Source organism: Pogoniulus pusillus, chromosome Z, assembly GCF_015220805.1.
Source record: "Pogoniulus pusillus isolate bPogPus1 chromosome Z, bPogPus1.pri, whole genome shotgun sequence".
NCBI lineage: Eukaryota > Metazoa > Chordata > Aves > Piciformes > Lybiidae > Pogoniulus > Pogoniulus pusillus.
The window spans coordinates 59211268-59235852 of record NC_087309.1 but is presented as its reverse complement, the minus strand read 5'-3'; the positions used below and the strand labels follow the sequence as shown (position 1 = coordinate 59235852).

The window sequence follows — 24585 nt, the reverse complement described above, 5'->3', positions numbered from 1 at the left end:
CTGAAAAGCGCACAAATATGAAGATGCAAAGAGCTGAGTCATAAGGACACCTGAGGAAGACTCGTTACTTCAGCGTCACAACCACCAGAGAGACCCCCAGGAGGATTAGCACGCATGCACAACAGTTCCAGGAAAAACTGCAACTGTTTCTGGAAATGATAAAATATGTATTACACTGCTTTATGAATATGTATCTGAGCGGTTAATAAAAACCCTGCAACCATGTGTGTACAGTGTGCAGCTGCGGAGATAAACTCCCCTGCGCCCAGTGCTGCTCCTTACTTGCCAAAATAAAACTCCTCAAACTTATCTCTAAGTTTTTGGTGGCTCAATTTTAACAGGGCCACAGGTGCTGAGACTTCCAATTAGTGAGTATTTGAACTCTCTTGATTCAAGTAGCTAAGGAATTTCATTGGCTTTAGCAGTGGCACTTTATGCCACAAGACTCTCTGACCACAACATTCCCAAAACCTCTACCAAACTGCTTAATTCTGGTGTAAATAGACATTCTGTAAAATAGTTTCACCAACCACATACAAAGAATTTGTGTGGGTTAGATGTACATAAGTTTGGGAAAATCCTCTTTGTATATATTAAAAAATTATTTTAAAACCTTCAAACTGGCCTCATATCTAACCCCAAAGGCAGACTCAAACCCCTTTATAACACATACACTCAGGCTTTTTTCTCAAGCAATTTATTAAGATACATTGCAGTGTTATAATGTGGCAGAATATGGAAAGCATTGTATGTCTTTGCAACTTATCCCATTTCCTAGGTTAAGGGCTGTTTATACCACAGGATCACAGAATCACAGAATGTTAAGCGGTTAACATAGACATTGAAATATTACCTAGTCCAACCCCATTCCAGGGCAAGATAAACCTAGAGCAGATCACACAAGAACATGTCCAGGTGGGTTTTGAATATCCCCAGAAAGAGAAATTTTACAACCACCCTGGGCAGATTGTTCCAGTGTTCTGTCACACTCACAGTGAAAAAAGATTTCCTCAGAGAAAACTTTACATGGAATTTCCTATGCCTCAACTTCCACCTATGCCCCCTAATCCTGTCATTGGTCATTACCAAGAAGAGCCTCACTCCATCCTCTTGGCAATCCCCCTTTGCATATTTATAAACATTAATGGTGTCACACCTCAGCCTCCTTCTCTTCAAATTAAGAGACCCACCTACCTCAGCCTCTCCTCATAAGGAAGATATTCCACTCCTTTAATTGTTTTGGTGACTCTTACAGTACAAAGATTTGTAGGGGACATTTTAAATAACTATGCCACTCCAAGAGGCTGTGTACAAGAAAAAATCTTTCAGTGTCAAATGAGAGTAGAATTTTAGGGAAAATGAAAGCAGAAATGTTTAAATTTTATGCTTTTTATGCTTAGATTATCTGTGACTCATTTGGAATCTAACAATGTATATTTGAATTTCTGCATAGTATGCTGCTCTATAACCAATGGTGGAAAAACAAAACTAAAATGCTACCATCTTGTTTTATCAAAGTATCTTGAACTGTGAAAGCAATCTTATAACAACAATAAGAGATTTTTTTTTCCTGTTTTGATAAAACAGACAGAAAATAGACTCTACCTTAAGTTTTATGGGTGATTTTTGGATGATACGGACAGTAATTAATGTGTCCTATTAATAACATAGAAGTAATAAATCTGTGAGACTCTGACATAGCCCATGCACCAGATTTTCCATGCTGTATCCAGTGCTAAACAAACAAACAAAACAAAAAAAAACCCCAAACAAACAAACAAAAAACCCACAAAACAACCCAGGAAGAGTTCTCTGCTTACAGTAGTTTAAATTCCAACTTCCTTGATTTTCACAGTTAGTATTTATGAATCTATAGTTTTAGAAAATATTTCACTATGAGCAATTCAGAAAAATATTGCAATGGGGAGGTGAGTTATTTCCTGATTTTGAGCTTTATCTTTTGGAAGAGTATCAGTATTTGTGTGAGATTACACTTGCAGAGAGAATCGTTGATGGGAAATTTTAGTGTGCAACTTTTTTCAGAAAACTAATACTTCGATATTCTGAAATGCTTAATGAATTTTAACTTTAAAATATTTTTTTCCTTTGGCACATTATTACAATATTTTTCCTATAAAATTTCGAAGCTAGTCCATTGAGTATGCAAAGCCTGCATCAGATCCTAAAATATTGCCTTCTTGGGCAATATTTTCCCAACAGCAGCGTCAGTTTATATTTAATTTTGTTCTTCCATAGACTTCACTGTTGTAATACTTGCCAACACTAGTACTGACACTACATAACTGTGAAAACTGTATCACTTACCTAATGTCATGCCAAATTGCTGTGAATATTGATCATTCAGACCCAGGCTGAGCAATTCCTCTCATCTATCCTCTTCACAATAAAGTTTCACTTTGACCCAAATTTCCATTCACTGCTGATACACCTAGTATTGCAAATCACAGGCTTCTAGATTGCTGAATCATGAAAATAGGTTTGTAGGAAGATAATTTCCATAAACAAGAAATGGCTGCTATGCTAATCTGTGAGTACATCCACTTTCCCTCCTCTTTTTCTTCCTTCATCTTTATTTCTTCCTCTGATCTCATCTCTTGCATCTCATAATTCTCAGCCATGTTCAACATTATACTAGAAGAAATGTGAGATAATTGCTCTTCAGTAAGCTTTCCAGAGATCCATGCAATAATTCATGTAGGATTCTATACACTTTGTATGCATAAACTCTTGAAGATATGGTAAGAAAGTATAGGCACTAGAGCTGACCAACCCCTTCTCAGCACCTCAACACTTCTTCCTATCAAATGAGTCCATTAACACAGTAACATTTGAATTCCTTGTAACATTACACTCTTTTCTATGAATAGTTTAGGTGATGTTCTCTACACCTACACAGAAAGGTTTCCGAGAATGATGCAAGACTGTAGTTGTAGTGGACATGGAAAACTCTTGAGTTAAAGCACTTTATACAGCTTATACCTGAAATATACTACAATTTAAGAATAATGTTCTGTCTGCAGATACCCACATACTTTTGCAGTGAAAGGTGCTACATAGTTAGAGCACAATAAAAAGTTTTGCCCCCAATTACAGGTGCAAAAGGTAGTAGAGTGCACCAAAGTGATGATAAATCTTAATTTAAATAGACTTCTGAAACCTATCTGGGACTTAGAGAAAAAACAATCAAACAAACAAAACACAAAACAAAACCATAGACATCAAAACTGAGATTAAACTAACTTTTCAACAAAAAAATGGAATTGCAGAGAATAAGCATTCCTGTTTTCCAGACAGTACAAAATGCTTCTGATAAACATCCTATTGAGCCTCTAAAATATTTTTTCTGAAAATTTTGTTCTTAATTTGTATTTTAGAAGTACTAAAAAAAAAATATACAGAACATAGTAAGTTGCATAGGCTTTGTTTTTCTTGAGTCCAGTGGTATAAATCTTTTGATATTAATTTGTGGAAGAATTAAAGAGACACACGTTAAATCATAAAATAAAAAGTAGAAGTAATCAGATGTGTAAACCAAGAGGAAGAAAGGAAATTTATGGTACATGATGACATAACTTGATACATTAAAAAAGTGAGCATGGATTATATTAGTCCACAGATTACAAATTACATGTGTATCTGATCCACATTACACTGGGGACACAAAGAAATACTATTTTTGTCATTAAATCATTAATATAATACAGATGAAGTTCATTACTAAAAGACCACAAAGACAGCTACTATGGGTTTTATCACAAAGTACCTTATTTTCTGCCTTTAGGAGTTCTTCCAAGAGTCATCTTTTTTTCCCAAAATTATCACCTCATTTGTTCTTCTTTATAGTTTTACTTTATTTTTAACAGTTCATTTGTTTTCAGCCAAGGATGTAAAAAAAATATGTGGAAGACCAGTCTTGTAGGAATTAGTGGAAAAGGAGCCTTTAGATGAGAACAATATTGTTTTTTCCTTTCATTTCAGAAATCTCAAGTTATCTCAACCAAAATATTAATAGGTAGATAAATGAAACACTTGTCAAGCTCTTAGTAGGTCCCCTGATTAAGAACAGATACAAGGTTACTCATTTGGACACCAATACTCTTCTCACTAAAGTAAATGGCAAAATCTTGCTTTATCTCCCATATTGCAGGCCAGAAATTAAATCCATAATGGGCTACAATCAGATGAGGGAGTTGGGGTGGTTGAGGGAGCTGGGGTTCTTTAGTGAGGGAGTTGGGGTTGTTTAGCCTGGAGAAGAGGAGGCTCATTGCTATTCAAATTGATCTCATTGCTGTCTACAACTACCTGAAGGGTAGACATGTTTTGGTCAGTCTTTCAAATCTAATAAATCTAACACCTGCTATTTCAGTGCAAGGATTAAAAATAATGCATATATAGAGAATCATAGAATGGTTTAGGTTGGGAGTGACCTCAAAGATCATTCAGTTCCAAAACCCTGCCATAGGCAGGGACACCTCCCACTAGAACAGGTCGCTCAAGGCCTCATCCAACCTAGCATCACCCAGCCTGTGGGGGCATCCACAACCTCCCTGGGCAATCTGTTCCGGTGTCTCACCACCCTCACTGTAAAGAACTCTTTCCTAACATCTAGTTTGAATCTTCTCTCTTCCAGTTTAAATGGGTTTAAACCCCTTACCCCTTGTCCTGTCATTACAAGATCTTGTAAATAGTCCCTTCCCAGCCTATATATATATGTGTGTATACATATATCTGTGTTCTCTCTCTCTCTCTCTATATATATATATATATATATATATGTATATATATATGCATGCACATATATACACAGTCTTTCATATTTATTTTCAGGTTGATCTCTGACAGTTACAAACCTACTTTGACCCAAAGACATGAAGCTAACTTTCCTTTTTTTGTTTTTTTCTTTTTTTTCCCTGTTGTCTCATATAAAATGAAGCACATGTCTACCTAGGGATAAGCATATTCAGCAGAATCACACCGAAGATTTTTGTCCTTTAGTTAGTGTCTGTTTCTCTGATGAAATAATCAGGAGTTCTGTGAATGCAAATATAGGTGCATAAACACAGGGAAGGGACACAAGAGGAAAGAGATTCAGACTGTCAGATCCAAACATTCTCACCTAGGCTGTGCAGTTTAAATGTTCAGGTTTTCACCTGATGTTATTTAAAATAGATGTGGGATGTTTGTTTGTTTGTTTGTTTGTTTTTCCACAGTGTGAGACAGTTAACACATAAAAGGTCAGAAATAATGAAGAAAAATTATGTCAGTTACACAGGAAAAAAACACTGTCTCAGTAACGGAGATTCAAAGGTACATTTAGTCACTCGATCAAAATAGATTTATTTTTTAAACAAAAATATTAAGAAATACAAACAGTATTACAAGTGCATATTTTTGGAGATACTGTTGTAGTTATTCTATAAATTAATATAGTTAGTTAAGATACAAATATGCCTGTCCTGAATTTTATGGGTTTGTTTGTTAGGTTGGTTGGTTTTAGTAATGAATACATCCTGATGTGCTCCTTGAAATACAACTCTTCCACAGCAAAAATTCCCATTACAATTCATGTGACTTTTGGCTCTTGGGTGTGTACCTAGTCCTTTGTATGAAATGTACTCTGCTTCTACAATCTGAAAGATTATTTCAGCAAATACTCTTATAGGCACTTTGTGATCAAAAGGTAGGAAATGTCTTTTCAAAGATAAATCTGTCTCATTTAGTAAGGAAGTTAATTTGTTTATATGCATGCAATTCTTTCTCAATTTCTCATTGTATGCAGATATGGAGTGTGTGTAGCATACAGACACAGATTTGAACAGAGGGAAATTATTCTTTATACATGGCAGAAAAGTACATACCATCTTTTCCCTAGAATGTTTTCATTTGTGTGCTCTAAGATATGATTATTGGAAAGGTATATTAATATTTGTGCTGTGTTAATGTTCTTTCTCCCTTAGAAAAAGTGTTTACCTCTGACCAGTATGAATAAGGTACAGCTAATGGGGAGCTTGCACTGATGAAGCTGTACCACACCAATTAATAATTCATAGCAAAGCTCAGAGCTGCTTGCAGGCACCTTGTCTTTGCAAGAATGGTACTTTTTGATTTCCAGGTGACTACAAATTGCTGAGCCATATTCCTGGTTTCTTGCACTAAATGTTGGATTCTGCCCTAAGTGAAAATGCTTAAGAGGAGTTTTACAAAGAGATTGTTCTTGTGTTCTTTCCCATGTGTTTTCTACTTTTCTTCTCCTGTATTTTTTATTTTGGGATGGGACAATTAAATCTCTTTTTGTTCATTGTGGTTGCAAATACACTACATATCAAAATGTTTACTGCTTTTCTCTGGAGATGGTAGTCCACAAAAAGCAGAAGTCTAAGAACCTGTCTGAAAACATCTGTGCTCACAGCAACCTAAAGGTGTAACTGAAAATAAGATGATACTTTGCATCTTAAAACTGCCAATTTTTTGCACAAGCTACACTTTTTTTTTTTTAAGTGCTTAACCTTGGCCATGCTTGAAAAAAAAAAAAAAAGAAAAAAAAAAAAAGAAAAAAAGATTATGCCCCCAAAAGAACTGTTTGTGGTGTACAAAACAGCATATTTACTGCTACAACTAATTTCTAAAATAGCAAATTTACAAATCACCTTTCCTACTGAGTCTCATTTGGGTCTAGCTGCAGTTCTGGCTGTTTGAGAAGCTTAACTATTTCAGGTGATAGGTATCATAAGAACTGGCAGACTTTGCAGCTTGGAGATTTTCCTAATTCTGATAAATATTTTTGTTTGTTGGTTTCAAACTAATATTTGAACATTTTGGGTTTATTTCTTCATTACTTGTATCAGATTTTGCAACCCCATGGTTCTTCTCCCTGCTGTTCTCACATGACTGATTTTGCAATGTTTTATAATACTGAATTCACTCCAGCTTTCATGAACTTAAAAAAAATATATAGTGTAATGCTCAGGATGTAAATTGAATGCTTCATTTGGACTTCACAGAAATTATTGAAAAGTAGTGGTTTAATATACTATGCTGCACAAAACTTTGGCAGTCATGAAAGTTTATATATGTATACCTATATATCTCCTATGTAGAGATTTGCTATGGAATACAGGAATAAGACATAGTAAGTTAGAAAAATATTAGTAAAAAAAAAAAAGATTGAAGATCAAATGGAACATAGGAGTGAACAACATAAAATTTCAATGTAATAAGCAGTGTTAAGATGTTGGAATACTTAATTTTCTACTTCACTTAGTGTTTCTCTGATAGCTACAAACTGTTTTACAAATATTAGTGATTAGTATTTAGCCTTAAAACAATACTCACAAATGGTCTACTAATGAGGAAAATACCACTTGGAGGAAATAATTGACATGCTTTGTCGCCCTCTCTCAATAATAGCGGACTCTGTGATAGCAGGACTTTCATCATTCTTTAACAAAACAAAACAAAAAAAGGAAAAAAAATAAAAGGAATTACTTTTGCATTTTCTTAATTTTCTTTTCTCCTTCCCCCGAGCCTCCCCCCGCCAAGTTTGGAATCTCCATGCTTCAATCTAGGTCACAATAAGTTGTAGTGAGCCTTAAACAAAAGCCGGCAAAGCTCAATAGCAAGTATATCAGGCACTCTCCATCGCCTGTACTCTTACGGGCGGTGTATTGATTTGTGTAGAGTAAACGGCGGAGCTGAAATAATACCTGCAAACGGACGAAGCGCCCTCTGTCACTTTTAAGACTGGAAGATCCTACCTAACCTTTTTCCGAGTGGAAGCTGAGTGCTTCCCTCGACCTGCAACCGCCGCGGCCGCGCTCCCGCCCACACTGCAGCTGGCCCAGCTGAGAGGGACTGGGATGGGCACGGAGCGGGGGGAGCGGAGCATCCAGCTCAGTCTCACCACGAGGCGCCACGGAGTCACCGGTTACAGGCCCTCTGCAGCTGGTAAGGATGTCTCGCCTCGCAGCCCTCGTCAGTGGCCCTTTGCCTGCCTGGAGGTTTTGGAGAGCCTTAGGGCTGCCCGATGCTGCTTCTTTGGTTTAACCTGGTGCTTGAGTCTTGACAAGGGGGGGGAGGGGGGGGCGGTTACGGCTCAGCAATCGCGGAGGTCATCAGAGGATCAGAAAGCCAGAAGTGTACAGCTAGGGGTTCGGAAACCTCTATCACGGGAAGAAATCACCTTGATTCAAAACATCCCCGTGAAAAAAAAAAAACACACACAAACACACAAAACCCCAAAACAAAAACCAAACCAAAACCAAAACAACCTACCACAAAAGCAAACCCGAAAACAAACCAACCCCCAAAAACCCAACACACCAGGAAAAAGAGAAGGAAAGAGAAGAGAAGAGAAGAGAAGAGAAGAGAAGAGAAGAGAAGAGAAGAGAAGAGAAGAGAAGAGAAGAGAAGAGAAGAGAAGAGAAGAGAAGAGAAGAGAAGAGAAGAGAAGAGAGAAAATAAGAGAAAAGAGGAAAAGGAAAGGAAAAGCTCCCCTTAACAACCACAAATCAATTAAGACATAGCCGGCACAGCTAAAAAAAAGTTATTCTAATGTAGATGAAATGAACATTTGGAGGAAAAAAAAAAGGCAAGCCGCAACAAAAACCCGAGCTCCCCAACAAATTAAAAAAAAAAAAAAAAAAAAAGACAACAAAATCGCTATTTTAGTCTTTGGTAAGGTCTGTGAAGAGCATTTGTGCATCATTGTCAGGAGGGAAATGACTGCAAATGTTCCTTTTGGAAGACAGTATTGACCATAGTTAGAAATACCTTCGTAAATTAAATCTCGATGGGATCTAATTCTGGAAAAAAAATAATTAAATATAGCCCCCCCCCCCCCCTGTATTCTAAACAAAAAGAAAAATCCCCACACCCCTTCTCTTCTCAGGCTGGGCGGTGTTATCGGTGGAACTGGAAATCTAGCAGCAATCGCCCCAGCATTTTGCTATAGAGAAGGGGAGGGGGTGTGTGCTCCAACGACTCTCATTGCCGGGAGATACTTTGAGGGCAAAGTAAAAGTGCCCCACGGGAGCAGCGCTCTACTGCTGCCGCCGCCGTCTCTGAGATGCTACAGTATCAGGCGGCGAAGAATAGAAATGACTTTGGAGCTGATGTACACGCCGGAGCAGCAGTAAAGAGATATAAGATATTGACACGCTCAGCTGCATCTTGTTAAAAGCTTCCTGCGGGTTGGCAGAATGAAATCTTTATTTAAAATACACAAACTATCGTCAGGGGAGGAACGGAAGGGAAAACATTGAAAGGGCCAAACGCAATGCTTAACCCATCAATATAAGCAAGGAGGAGGGGAAGCGAAAAGATCGGTTTGGGGCGAAAGAAAGGAGGGGTGCCTTTTTTCCAGCCCAGCCACAGCAGGCACCCTGGGACTCAGTGTCTCCACTCAGCTTTGGAGAGAGACTTCTCTTTGATTGTGATAAAGGCAGTTGTTCTGATAGGGGAAGGGGAGTTATTAATACCAGAAGCATAATTTGTGCTCACGCTTGGGTGTGAAAGAAAAACGTGCCTCGCCACCACATCCACAGCAACGCTCCCTTAAGTGGTGGTAACATTATTATTTTATCATTGCCAGCCGATGGCTTTAAAGGTGCATTATTTTAATGCATTATTAATTGTTTTCCCAGAGAGAGGAGGAAAGTGAGGATAGGTCTTATTATTATTAATAGCGAGGAGCTCGCTCGCTCCTTTCGTGCACGCCGGGGAGCGCTGTGGGTGGAGGCGGCGGCGGGGGGAGGCGGCGGCGGAGCGCGTCCCGCTGCCGGGCTGGCTGCGTCTCTCTGCCGGGCTCGCTACACGCGCCTGCGGAACGCACACGCGTGGCTGGGCGCAGCTCTCTGCCGCTGCCTGTCCTTCCCGTGCCCCAGGTCCCCGTCACCCGCCACCGGACGGAAAGTTCCACGGGCAGCTACCGGTGTGCCCCCTGCCCGGAGCGGAACTCTGCTGCCGGTGTCTCCCCATCCTCAGCTCCGCGAGGGCGGTGTGGCTCCGCGGCCGTCAAAGTTGCGGCGGGGCCGGGAGACCGCCGGTGCTGTCAGCCATCAAGTGGCTCGTTAAGGAAATGCAGGTGAGCGGGCTAAACAGCGGCGGGTGGCTGCGCGTGGCCCAGCGGGGAGTGCGCCTCCCTCCCGGCCCTCCGCGTCCTCCCGGGCCGCCCGCCTGCAGTGTCAGGCGCGGAGATCGGGCGGCCGCCGCAGCCCCAGTGAGAAGCGCTCCACTGCCACCCCGCCTGGTGCATACACAGACATACACACACACACACACGCGCCCCGCGCCCCCCGCCCCCCATTCCCCACCCCTCGGTCGTTCCCTCCTCTCTCCTCCTTCCCCTCGCTCTTTCCCTCCCTTCCTCTCTGTGTGCCTACCGTCCTCGTCGGAGAGGGTTGCAGGTATCTTTTCTCTCCCTGTCGGCAACCTCCCCTACACCTCCCGAAGCCCCCCGCCCCCCTCCGATGAAATTTTAGGGTGCAGAAGCCTCTGAAAGGCTGGTTGGTTGATTGTGTGGTTTGTGGGTTTGGGTTTTGAATTTTTTTGTTGGTTTTTTTTTTTGTTGGGGTGTATGGTTTTGGGTTTTTGTTTCTTTTATCTTTTTTTTCCCCTTTTTTAATCACTGGTTTTAAAAAAGAAAAAAAAAATAATCTGTGGTCTGTTCTGACAGCAGGGGTATCCCCGAGGCGCTAGCGGTAGCGGCGCTTGATCCCACCAAAACAGAACTGCCTAATGTGGCATGTGCTCTCTCTGCAGTTCCTTCTGGGCCTGTGTGGACTAGGGGCACAACACGGCGCCTGACTGGCAGGAGGGGAAAGCGGAGACTCCTTCAGGTTTCCAAGGAGGTCCGAGCGGGCAGCATTAGTAAGTAAACATCCTATTATTGGTCCCTATGTTCTCCTGCTTCAAACTGTTTCTTAGCATACACACACAAACGCACATATGCACAAGATATGTGTCCTTGTGTGTATTTCTGCTTTTTCAATTACATTGTTCTGTTCGGAGAGGGACTTTACTGTGGTAACTTGGTCTGTTTTCAGTGGGAAAAATGTGTGAAGTGGTTTGATGGTCTCTCATGAGAATAGAAAATTGCAGGTGAATGCTTGTGTAAAGAAACTGAGTATGTCAAGTATTGTGTAATATCTACCTCAGACCGAGTGTAGGTATGTGGTGGATGGCAGATAAAATCTAAACAAAGAGACACTCCCTCAGGAGGGGTCTACACCACTCTGTGTCCTGCTAAGTAACGCCGTGTGACAGAGCATTCAGTTTAAATTGTGCATAGCTTATGGATACTGAATAGTTTTGTCGGCATTCAGCAGTAAGCATTTTTACTGCACGTCTCTGAAGTTGTTAAATATTTCAAGAAGTTTTATATGTATAAAATATATAGTGTGTTTTATTTTTATTGTTTTAATTTGATCTGAAGAGGATGACAGTTTCAGGAAACAGCTTTGCTTTCTAAGGGCTTTTAGTGGACTTGTTAAGTAGTACAGATGGCACTTTCTTGCATAGGTGAGAGAGATCTAGGGGAAGCAAGATAAAGTCAGGTAGAATGGTTCATGAAGCGTGGGACTAACATTTGGTGCCTGAGCTGTAGAGTTGACAGAAGGTACAAAGCTCACTTAAAGGTACGTCATAAGGATTCTGCTGTTAGGTGTTTTGTTAGCACTAGAATAGATATACATCTGGAGAGGAAAACTTTTCCGGACATTATTTCTCTTAGGACAGTGGACACATTTTTGACATTTGCTGCATCTCTTGTAGAGGAAACAGCTAGTACTAGTAGTTGAGGGTTAACTGCTTCCTAGGTAGAAGGAAGAAACAAGAATGAAAAGTGTGTCAATGAAAGTATTTGCTTGGGTTTGCTAATATCTAAATAGACCTTTGTGTTATGTCAGTAAAAATACAGTCGAGTCAGGTATTTTGAATGTATTGGAAGGAATCAATAACATTTCAGCATTTTTTTCTCTATTCCTGCCAAATGGACTTGGATTTAAATTCTTCATGTGTTGTATCTATTCTAGGGACAATAGGATTTGAATTTGAATAAAACTGACTTTCCAAATTCTTGACAAATTTGGATTATTTACAGTACAAATTTATAATAATAAATAGGCAGTGTAAATAAAGTACCTAATTCAAATTTGTTATGTGTTATATTAATCTAATCAGAATTAACTAATGTCACTAGAAGCCTTTAAACATAGATTTACTAGTGCATTTTATTAAGGATCTCAATGTGGAATTAGTGTTGCATTTTCAAGTGTAATTCAAAATCAATTATAACTAATAAACATGGCAAGGAGTGACAGTTTATTAGGGTCAAATTACATGCATTTATTTGTGAAGTAAAGAAATCAGTTTATATCACAACAGTAAAGGTAATCAGTCAAAATTTACTTTGGAAATTTTGTGACAGAGCCAGAAAAGGCTGAGCCTGCAACAGCGGGAGGATGGCATTCAGAGTTGCTTTCAGGTACTCATAATCTTAAAGCTAGAAATAATTACAAAACAGGCTACAAGTTCTGAAGATGTTATTCAGGATGACTTTTGTATTACATCACAATATTCTGAGTAACTGGCAGTAACATTTATGACAGAAAAAAAATCTGATGAACTTGTGAACCTGAAATAGAAGGATAACGTAGCTGCTTAGTAAGTAATCTTACTGTTACTGCTGTTACTGTTTTAGTACAGTGAATTTATCTTTCACTTGAAAACAAAGCCTGTTTTTCCTTGTTGAGTAGGTAACATTTGATGTACTTCACTGCTATGTTGTCTTCCCTGTGGGCAAAGCATTAAAATATTGTATCCAGATAATTTCCATGAACTGTCTTAAGAATCTGTGCAGAGAAATTTATTAGGGTAAGCTTTCTGTTCTGTGAGGTGATCCCAAACATGCAGCATGCAGCATTGAATGCCCAAAAGTGTCATTTTTACTTTTTTTTCCTTTTTTTTTTTTAGAAGACAAGTTTATATTTGACTAATCAAGTAGGAACTACATTGTTTAGCTTATTTTGAATCGTACCATACTTAAATGACTCTATTTGTTTGTAGCGTACTCTTTATCATTATTTGTATTTTGGGTTTACTTTAAATCTAGCAATACTTTGGTCTATATACGTGAAAATGACTTGACACATCACTTCTGCTGTAATTACTGCCTTCTACTGTGGGAAATGGCCTGATTTCTGGTGACTAAGTTTGATATATAGTATATTTGATCATGTAGGTATGTATAATCTTAAACATAATTATTGATACAGGCAAACATCAAATCAATTTAACTCAGAAGAAACAGCAGTGGACTTAAAAAAAACCCTTGCTGCAAAGATATGAAGCTGATAGAATAAAGTTGCGTGTGTCAGCAGTAATATGTTTTATTATGCAATTGTTCTTGTTACTCAGATCAGAGAATGGCCTGATGAAATATATAACCAGTCTACAGGGAATGAATGATTAATTCTTCTAATGTGCTCATTTCAGGAATTTTTACTAATAAGGTCCTACATACCTGCCTTAGTTTGTAGTAGATAAAGTCCAGTAACAGTGTCTACATTAATATGAATCATTTAGCATACCAGTGTACCAAACTTTGTGGTGAAAAACTGATGGAAAAATTGTAACAGACATAATTGTTACATGTTGCTTTACTGAATAAGCTCGACAGTACACAAACAAATGTGATGCTTGACAGCACAAATTATTTTCAAATGGTAGATACTGTAAATGTCAAGTCATATGTAGATGTTTTAATCAGGTTGGGTTTTATGCCTTATTTTAACACCTTCTACAGCATTAATAACTTCTGTGTGTACAGATGCTAGTTCTAATAGTTTCCAAGTGCATTAACAAGTTGGAAAAACTAAGATATCATTGACTAAACTGAAAAACAGGCTAGTTCAGTGTTTTGTGAAAGGTTACTGATGCTTTTCATCATTCCAAAGCTTGTTTAATGTGAAAACAGATTGGTACCTAAATCCCACATATTTAGAGTAAGTTTAATTGATTTAGTTTCATTTTGAAGGCCTTGTAAGCAGCAAATGTTCTTGGCAGCAATTATATTTTTAACAGTGGCATTTATGCAGATGATCTGTAATTTAGGGTTGAATTTTGATATCTGTACTCAAGGAAAGTAGGGTTTTTTCCTTCATTAGTAGTTAGAGGAATTCTAGGGAAACCAGCTGGGGAGATGGAAACATTCAGAGCATTCTTCTAAAAGGAAAAAAAAAAAAGAGAGAAAAAAGAAAAAGGCTGTAGAAATATCTCAAACTCAAAAGTGTTTGGGCTGGAGAATGCCTGTTGGATTTGCTTATTTTTTCCTGCACAGATGCTATATGATCATTAGTACTCAAAAATTATTAAAGAGCTTTTATGTTAACCCTCCTTCTTCTAGGCTTTCCACTTTGCAAATTTGTGTCTATACTTATAACAGAAACTCTGATAAAGTTAACGAAGGATTTTATATCACACACTGCAGAATGATGACATTACAATCACAAAGTATTGACAAGCAATGCCTTTGGTCTATAATATTTTAGACATATTTGATTGTGATGAAAAATATTTAGTGGCAAACAGATGGATTTAAAATTCCAGTAGGGAAATAAGCAGTAGGCATGGGGGAATTAATTCTCAAACAAGGATTGAATGTACTTAATAATAAAGATTAAGAGGAGAAAATACACACACAAGATTAGGCAAAAGGAATGCATAATGGTTTTAGCATTCTTAATGCTAGTAGATGCCGTCTTATTTTCAGCTTATCTGTTCTAGTAGCTTCTTTAATACGGTACAAAATGATAGCCGAAAAGCTACCAATAAACAGAAAATTGCAGAGAAATAGCTACTTTTATGATCAGTGTGAGGATTAAACAGTGTGTCTGTTTTCATTTATTGTCAATAGTTGCAGAAACAGTCCTATTTCTCTTACATTTATATTCCATTAAATATGTTTTTTAAGTGAAAATTATTGTGCAAGAAATTTAATTTTTCACATTCTGTATTTCTCTACTGTCATTTTTGTAACTACTTCTAATAAATGGCTTTTTTGTCATTGCATGTGCTTAAAATCTATTTGAGCAAGATTTTAACTGAATGAAAACTGCAGAATCTAGTTTATAAAATCAGTTTTATAAGATTTCTCTCAAATGTAAAATGTATCAAAATACTAACGTGTTTTAAACTTATGCTAAATACAGGCATGCTTTTGTATGCCTTAAAAGTTGTTTGAAATGGTGTTACACTTTCCAGATTATGCACTTACATTGTGCTGAAATGTAAAAGTAAATTTAGAGATTTATTTGGAGAAAGACATTTCTTGATGTGTGTGTGTTTGCAATATGAAGAAGGCTTCAAATATTTGGGTGATTTCCCCTAAAAATGCTTTGTGGAATTTGTTCCATCAGTAAAGATACGAGCTCATGTATTTACCAGTTAAAAGACAGATAAATATTACAATCCCAGTCCTACGCTTTCTCTATATGCTTGGCCTAGACAAATGTTTTCTATAGCAGTCAGTCCCGTATTTAAGGGTCAGCTCATTCTCAAATCTGAGAGGATGTTTAAGCTAAATTTTTCTCTTACAGGATGAATTACCAAAAGGTAAGATGGACATTTTGGTGCATATGATGCGCGTCTCTTTTCTTGAATTTAAAAAGTAAGAGATGTTCACAGTGGTTGTTAGGATGTTACTATTTCTCCAAGCTGCTATGCTTTATCTGGGTTTACACTACCTAGCTCATTTGCAAAGTGTGTGTAACACTACACAGTCAAATGCTGATGCATTTTGTTGACAATGGAAAGATGGATTGGAAAGGAAACTGTTTCAAAAAGGGTGGTTACCTAGTCTGTAAATGTGACAACTCATGATTTAATGGGATATGGGACTACTGAGCTGCTTTAGTTATTGCTGAAACTGTGTAAGGCAAACCCGTATCACAAGAGTGCTAAAGAAAGTTGCTAGCTAGTGATCTTCTCACAGGTGCGAGAACACTTACTTTATGATGATTTATTTAAGGTGTGCAACCTGAATAAAGATCCTGTGATAGCAGCAATTTGGAAGTGTATATCAGCTAGTCTTTCAATAGCTGTAATTCCTAAGGTTACCGCAACAGAAGTAATTGCATAAGAACAATTGCTTCTACTGTATTCTGAAAGTAAAGTGGTTTTTAGACTCTCATACAGCGTCAATATGAGGGTATGTCAGGCAAAGTAACTTTGCTGTAGCTTTGATGCTTTGTCTCTTTCTTTACCCGCTATGCTCTTAGAATGTATCCTTTCTTTTGGTGCAAGACAATAAAATCTCTGCAGGTGCTGTACTGCACAGGTCATCATCTAAAATAGTTCATGTTCAGATCTCTGTTCTCCTCGCTCTCATCACTCTTTCCACCCAAGAGTGGTTTTCTTCTGTCTTAAGTAAAAAAGTGGTCCTCTATGTTGTCATTACATCTAAGATACATTGAGGTCTAAAGACTTTTTCCCCCCTCCCAAACAAGAAGTAAATAAGAACATTTACAGTACATTTTTAAAATCTACAGTGAAAAGCTTTGTTTTAACTTTAAAGTCTGGTTTTATATTCAGCTTCCAATGAAATGCAGTATATTTTCAATACCTTCACATAAGCATAAGGGACATCAATGATGTAACTTACTTGGTGGCTTCAGAATCGATAGTACAAGCTAGACCAAAATGATGTCTGAATTTCTGTCCATTTGGGTAGAAGTTATCATCACATTAATTTTAATATTGCAGGAAAAAATGCTACAGGATGATGCATTGACTCAATCTTGAAAGATTTTCCTATACAGTAAAAGGAGTGTTCTGAGATATATTATTAGGCAAAGCTCAATATCAGCATCAGTTTTCAATGGAAATGATTCAAAAAGGAGAATCTGTATGAGCTGTCCTTGCCTACATGAGTTGCTTTCCTTTGCTTATTGCAAACATGAGGTTGCCAGATGGCATTCTTAGACTAATTCAGAGAGCTGGAAAACCATAAGGAGTGCTGTCATCATCAGAAATCATAATAGTATCATGAAATTACAATTGATACTTTTCTTCATCCAGGTTTCCCTTAAGGAAATGTGTGATTTTTTGGCTCTTAATTATTGTGGGTTTTGACCATAACAGAAGAATGTTAACAAGCTCATGCATTGGCAGTGTGAACCAGCTCCTTATTTGTCAGTATATCTGGGATATTAGAGTTCATAACATAAGAAGTCAGGCTTGAAACCTGTTTTGAGACACATAAAATTTGTGTAGTGGGAGGAGTGTGCAGGGACAGGCTTGATGAACCTTAAATCATTATTATTGAAATATCCTACATATGCTAGTAGAAATATCTGAGGATTACACAAAAAGTTATCTTTAGAAAGAAATTTGGTTAAGTTTTTTTGTACTTCTGTAATGTTCTTCAATTCTGTAGGTGTGGATAAATAATAAAAATTATTTTCAAAAAATATGTTGCATATAATGTGTTGCATATGGTTTGTGTGGCTACTGTTCACAGAAATATTCCTAATGAAAATTTATATTAATTATTAATATTCATTCACTGATGGAAGACTGCTCAATAAAATGTGCTGTTAATTTCAAAACTGATGTTAGTAGATTTGAGCTGGCATCATTAACATACCACCTGGAAGTACTTTGGAAAAAAAATCCCAACAAACAGATTAATTCATATAGTGATAACCTATATTCTCTTTTGATAATCTTAGCCACTTCTTCAGTTTTCATGACAATTATTATTTATTTTCTCCATAATACAAAATATATAATAATCTATAATGTTTTTATTTTATTTAGCATGCTGGCTGGGCAGCTAGACTTGAAAAAATGCACAATTACATTTTCCTGCTTTTGCAAAGAATAGGCTTTGAAATGGGTGTCGCGGAGGGGGATTCTCCCGCCTACGCCAATTGTGGTGGAGGGGAGAAATTAATTGGCGCTAGAGGATATTCTATAAAAATGCATATTTATTAAACTCTCGCCACCCCCAACTACAGAATTTTAATATTAATATCTGTTCTACACGGTTATGAAAGACATTCTAGGAATAATATCAAATCATAACTTATTAACAACCATCATACATTCAAACTATAAACAGAGAAGTTTCCCTGTGGCAAATACCGCTTGGGGTATTTGCTATTTGCCCAGTAGGTGGGCTGAAGGCTCTTTCTGCTCTATGGCAGGAGGCAATAGAAATTACAGAGGCATTAAAGCATTTACTCACAAATTCTTATTAATTATCAGTCACCCTCTGGGGCTATGTCACGGCCTATACAAGTGTCCAATCTTCAGGGTAGTCTGCCTGTGGACTTTGACGCTGGAATCCTCCCAGCTTCAGGGGAAAGGAGAATCTTCCCGGCTTCTGGGGAGAGGACAGTCTCTGACCTTATTCTCCTGGCAAAGGATGCAATCTCTGCCCCTGTGCTGCAGGCTTCTTAAGTGTCCAGGGATTCTTAGGCAGGACCTCAGGTGCAGAAGGAGTATGATGTAATGCTGACCATGCAAGCCGATCACATGCAGACAAGTGGGGTCTGCTTCTGGTAACCCAGCAGCAATGGCACACACCAGGAAATAATAAAGCAGCAGGCGTGCAATAGGGTGCGTGGCTGCATGGGAGACTAAGCTCCATAGATAAAGGTGGACAAAACAGGATCTAGTCCTGGTAACTCACCACAGTAGCATGCAGGTGTGCATGGCTGGCTGAGAGACTGAGCTCCGTAAAGGCAGATGCACTGTGGGTGGGCGCGCAGGCAGACAGGCATAAACAGGCATAAGCAAAAAGCAGTGTGGGTGAGTCTAAGCGAGCAAGCAGCACCTTGTTTACCTGTGTACCTCTACCAAATGTGGGCTGAGATTAATGGCCCTTTGGACAATAAAATGACCAATCAGCTTTTGGCGATCAACCAAACGTACCATAATAGGCAAAAGCCACAGGCCTGGACCTCCCAAATATGGGGATAGCATGGGCCTAGCACCTGGCAAGCATGAGCTAGTTGCATGGGCTTACACGAACATGTTTCCACAATCAGGGGCCCTGGGCAGACATATGACACCAGGTTTGTTATGCCCCTTTGTGTTTGCTTATGTGTTTACCTCTGGTGCAGGCAGAAACACATGTCCAGGCAAGGCAAGGCATATGTAAGCCTATTTTCAGGCCTACGGCCCCTCCACTACAATGGGCCCTATGGTTGACTTGACTCGTCTTTTTCCCTGAGAACCCAGAGTCTTCTGACAGGTCAATGAAGCTAAAATCAGTTACTGAGGCTGGAGAGTCTTTTGTCAAATGCCTCATCCAGGAAGTGTACAATTTACTGCAATACTTCAAAAGCAGCCAAAAGGTATGTAGATCAACAAACTTGGGTAGCCAGGTACTGTTAACCATGCTCATTGTATCCATGGTATGGTTTTCTGCAAAAAACTAAGCTTGAGAACTGGGTCAGTAGCATACCATATGTGTTACTTGGAAGAACCAACGAATAATTCAAAGGCAGGCTCAAATTGTTTTCTGTTATGGTTTTGGAACAAAGTGCAGTGAGATTTCTGTGCAGTTTGTTTTCAGTATTCCAGTGGAAGGATGAGAAAGGATACAAAGCAGTGCAAAAGTCATGTTAGTTACTGGAAGCCATTGTGTGGAATACAGTGATCTGGAAGTGTGTTTCTTCTGTGCAATTTGTAATACAAAAATGTTCTAGAATTGAATAGTTTCCTGAGCAGCTTCCATATAGGTTGTGGTGTTCTGCCAAACTAATCAGAATGCACTATTTGAAATTCTCTTTCCTGTGAGAACCCAGTATAGGTTATTTGCTTTCTATTTTAGGGTTATTAGAGAAAAATAATATTTTTGTATTTGGCACAACAGTAGTTAGTTGCATTGTAGCATCTGTTTCTCCTCATCAGCTGTAGATTTTTAGAGGCTTCTACAGGCATGGAAATTAAGTCCATGGATGTTCTCATTTTTGTGTTCTATTTAGGATCATAAAGTAGTAAGTATACAAATGTACTCAGAATCCTCTTGCTTTTCTCAGCATGGAGGCTAGTCTTTCCTACCCTTCCTCAACTTCTTTTTCATACCCTTCTTGTGCAGAAGGCTGCATTGTGGTAAAAATGTCTTATTATTTTGAAATTAGTTCATAGCTCATATTTCTCATACATCTCACCAATCTTAAGTTTAATGACCCTTTATTTCTGGGTAAGAATTTGCTTTTAAGTAGGGTCTTTAATTTCCTTATGTTGTTTTTCCTCACACTGGTCAAAATGACAAAGATTCTCCTGCTTATGTAAATATCAGGTATTTCCCAATGTAGGATGAGACATGAAGAGGGAGATGACAACAGTCTGTTGGAGTTACAGAATTAATAATGTAGACATGAATATCAGGAGGAGTCAAGTGTATCAGTATCTTTGGGCAGCACTCAAATGCTTTTACACCGATCACATCTTTTTCTTCACCTTCTCTCTACTCTGACAGGTGCTCGTTTGCTTGCTAACTCAATGTTCAGTATTCTCTTGATTTTATTAATTGTCAGTGCTGAAGAAATTGAAGAAGGCAAGAATTATGACACTATTACACCTTTTTCAATATTTTTGGCTACTCAAAAATGTTTTGTAAAAGGAAGTTGTCGTGTATCATGGAATCACAGAATGTCAGGGGCTGGGAGTGACCTCGAAAGATCATCTAGTCCAAACCCCTTGCCAAAGCAGAATCACCTATATCAGATCACACAGGAATGCATCCAGGCAGGTTTTGAATACCTCCAGAAAGGGAGACTCCACAACCCCCTTGGACATCTTGTTTAGGTGTTCTGTCACCTCCACAGTGAAAAAATTCCTCCGCATGTTTAAATGAAACTTTCTGTGCCTGAAGCTTCCACCTATTGACCCTTGTCCTGTCATTGGACATCAGCAAGAAGAGCCTGGCTCAATCCTCCTAGCACTTGCCTTTTACATATTTATAAAAATTGATGAGGTCACCTCTCAGTCTCCTCTTCTGCTAAGCAAAGGGCCCCAGCTCCCTCAGTTTCTCCTCAGAAAAGGAGAGATTCTCATAAGAGATTATCATCCTTGTAGCTTTTGACTGGGCTTTCTCAAGCAGTTCTATGTGCCTCTTGAATTCAGAGGTCCAGAACTGGACACATTACTCCAGACATGGCCTCATCAGGGCAGAGTAGAGGGGCAGGAGATCCTCTCTCGACCTACTAGCTACAGCCCTTTTCATACACCCCAAAATAGCCTTGGGCCTCCTGGCCACAGGAGCACATTGCTGGCTTACGGTCAACCTCACATCAACTAGGACCCCAGATCCTGTTCCTCTTTGCTGTCTTTCAGCAAGTTTGTCCCCAACCTGTGCTGATACCTGTGGTTGTTCTTTCCCAGGTGCAAGTGTAGACTTGCCCTTGTTGAGTTTCATTAAATTTCTTTCTGCCCAACCCTCCAGCCTGTCCAAGTCTTGCTGAATGGCAGCACAACCTTCTGGTCTGTCAGCCACTCCTCCCAGTTTGGTGTCATCAGCAAACTTGCTGATAGTGAACTCTGTGTTCCTCATCTAGGTCATTTATGAATATATTGGACAGAACTGGTCCCGTTACTGACCCCACTATTTACAGGCCTCCAACTGGACTCTATCTCATTGACCACAGCTCTATGACATCTTTCAATCAGTTCCCAATCCACCTCACTACCTGATCATCCAGACCACACTGCCTCACTTTAGCCAGAAGGATGCTGTTCCATTGTATATTTTGAAAAGGGGGGTAGTTAGATGAGGAGGATGTAAAGGAAAGGGAAGTGAGAATCGAAGATGGGTAAGAGGGCTGGAGCACCTCTGCTATGAGGACAGGCTATGAGAATTGGGGCTCTTCAGCCTGGAGAAGAGAAGGCTTCGAGGAGACCTTATAGTAGCCTTCCAGTATCTGAAGGGAGCCTACAAGAGGGCTGTGGAGGGACTATTTACAAGGTCTTGTAATGACAGTATAAGGGGTAATGGGTTTAAACTGGAAGCGGGGAGATTCAAGCTAGATGTTAGGAAAGGGTTCTTTACAGTGAGGGTGGTGAAACACTGGAAGAGATTACCCAGGGAAGTCATGGATACTCCCTTCCTGGAGGTGTTCAAGGCCAGGTTGGATGAGGCCTTGAGCGACCTATTCTAGTGGGAGGTGTCCGTGCCTGTGGCGGGGGGTTGGAAATGGGTGATCATTGAGATCCCTTCCAACTTAAACCATTCTGACAGGAATGGAAGAAATGGTCCACAATGAAAGGTGTCTCATTTTGCATGTGTCCAGTGCAGTGTCAAGTCAGATGACAGTTTTTTTAATCACTGGAAATAAGACTTATTTGCTTAACCGCAAGCGGATCATCCCTTTTTAGATGCCATGAACTATCTATTGAGCTGCAGGTTACTATTCTCTCATGCCATGTCTGTCAATTCCATAGGAGTATTTCAGAAAATGAAGTACCTGTACAATTGCACATTATCTGTGCATATGAATTGTACATTTCTATATTTGGATATTTTATCTAGAACTTTGCCTTTCCTCCTTGCTTTTTGTAAAGGCAAGGATTTTTGCATGATATGCTAATTATATCTGAAGCTAACAGAAAGAACTCACTTAATCAGCACTTGTGCTTAGCTATCAGCATAATTATATTAATTATTTTTTGGAGGCATCCTAGAAGTCTTATCATGCATGTATGCACCAATGTGTGTTGGAAGTGACTTCGTCTTTGTTTACATACCCCAAAACAAGCTTATCTGCTTGTCTTTTTTTTTTTCCCTTGATGTTTTGTTTTCATTTTTTCCCCTTAACGAAATCCAAAAGCTTATGCTGCTAGCTGCACTCCATGCATTGAGTCGACTTGTGTGCTTGTGTACTCTGATGCCATGCTGGTACCTCTGAAACAAAGCACAGTAGCACTTCAATAGTTATGAACTCTAATGTCAAGCTACTTTTTTGCTTATTTGCTGCTTGGGTCGGTCACCTTTTCTGTTTCTTGGAAAGGAAAGATGGACCTAGGGATCTGTGTAATATAATTGTGCTGGGCTAAGGTGTCTTTCTGTTTTTATATTATTGACGTCTTGACCATTATGTAACCAGTAAAGGTTACTGGCAGTAATTCTTCTAAGGTCAAGGCTATTGATTTTGGAGTATAAGCAGGGCTGATATGATATATCTTATGATAATGATTCTATTTGGATGTAACTTTAAGCATCATTTGTTTTGGACAAAAAGTTTGAGATATATGAAGATGCATTTGCTGAAGATACTGAGGTATTCATTAAATGATTGTTGTAAAAGGCATTCTAAACATTCTGCTTGATAAAGGAGTATTGAGAAAAGCATTCACAAGAGATTGCTCTTATAGGTCCTGTCTCTAACAAGGTTTTAGAAAGTCAGGAGAGTAGGTTGTGTTTGTGAACAAGAAGCATTTTACCATAAACAGAAAAAAAAATTTAAATTTTACCCTAATAATCACAATGAATAGATTAGTTTCATAAGCAGACCAAATGATCCAAGAGAAACCTTAGTCTGTTTTTTTTTTTATCTAGTTTTATTCATTATGTAGCCCTAAGCAATATTCTGCCTCTCTATTCCAGTTTACACAAGCTGTTATGTCTGCTTATGGTGCTTCACTGGCTATCTATATTAAGTTGGCAAAACAAAACAAAATAAGAAAAAACAAGCAAACAAAAACCCTCAACCAAACGAATACAAAGTTGAGATTTTCATCATTTATCTCACTGTATCTGTTAAAGTAATGTGTTATCATTTGTTGTCTTTTGTGTTTGAATCATACAAAAGTTGTGATCCAAATGGAACTTGTGGGATAGTAAAGAGAATGACTAATAGTTGTGATTCTTATTATTGAGTAAGATTATTATTAGTGAATGATTATTATTATTATTGAGTGAGATTGAGACCACATTGTGAGGTTTGGAGAAAACAGATTTTTTTTCTGGTTGCTCTTCTATCAAGTTGTGTTTCCAGCAGTTTTAGAAAGGACCTAAGATGGAAAATCTACCTTGCAGAAAAACATTTGCCAGAACTTTCTGTCATAGTAGCTGTCATCCTTATGTGTAGCAGCTATGTCTCAATAGGAACTAAAAATACAACTTTGAAAATCAGTTATCATGTAAGCAGATACAGTAATTTCCAAAGAGTTATGTGATAATGGCTAATGTAATGTTAACAGTGAACTGAGGTTATTTCACCAAAGCTTTTTTGTGCAAGAAGCCCTGTAGCAGGTGAAGTTCTGCTTCTTATTTTCTGGTACAACCTGGTATTTTGGGGGATTTTTTGGGGGGATGGGTGGGACAAGGTTTGTTGGTGCACATGTGGGAATATCAACTGATTGATTTACTTTGTCACACCTCTGGTATTTATATTTGATTGCCAAATGGACATTTAAAGTTACTGCAAAGTATAGTATCACTTTCATCTTCCTGTTCAACTTTTCATGGTAGTATCTTTGGATTCCTTTCTCAGGGACAAATACCAGTAATTCTTGGTAGGATGTGGCTTGCACACCATCTATACAATTTCTTAAAGG

At 38.6% G+C, this 24585-nt stretch overlaps 1 protein-coding gene across 45 annotated transcripts in view; it reads left to right on the top strand.

Annotated features, from left to right (window-relative positions):
- Positions 1–9798: 9798 nt before the first annotated feature.
- PTPRD (protein tyrosine phosphatase receptor type D) overlaps positions 9799–24585 on the top strand; it is a 1747466-nt gene continuing 1732679 nt past the window's right edge. For 40 of the 45 annotated variants that reach the window (XM_064140304.1, XM_064140303.1, XM_064140347.1 and 37 more), the window contains exons 1-2: positions 10369–10424; positions 10780–10887. The gene's annotated coding sequence lies outside the window, so the exon portion shown is untranslated. Of the gene's footprint in view, positions 10103–10368; positions 10425–10779; positions 10888–24585 lie in introns of those variants that run through there. The other 5 variants (XM_064140351.1, XM_064140349.1, XM_064140348.1 and 2 more) reach the window with 1 other exon arrangement.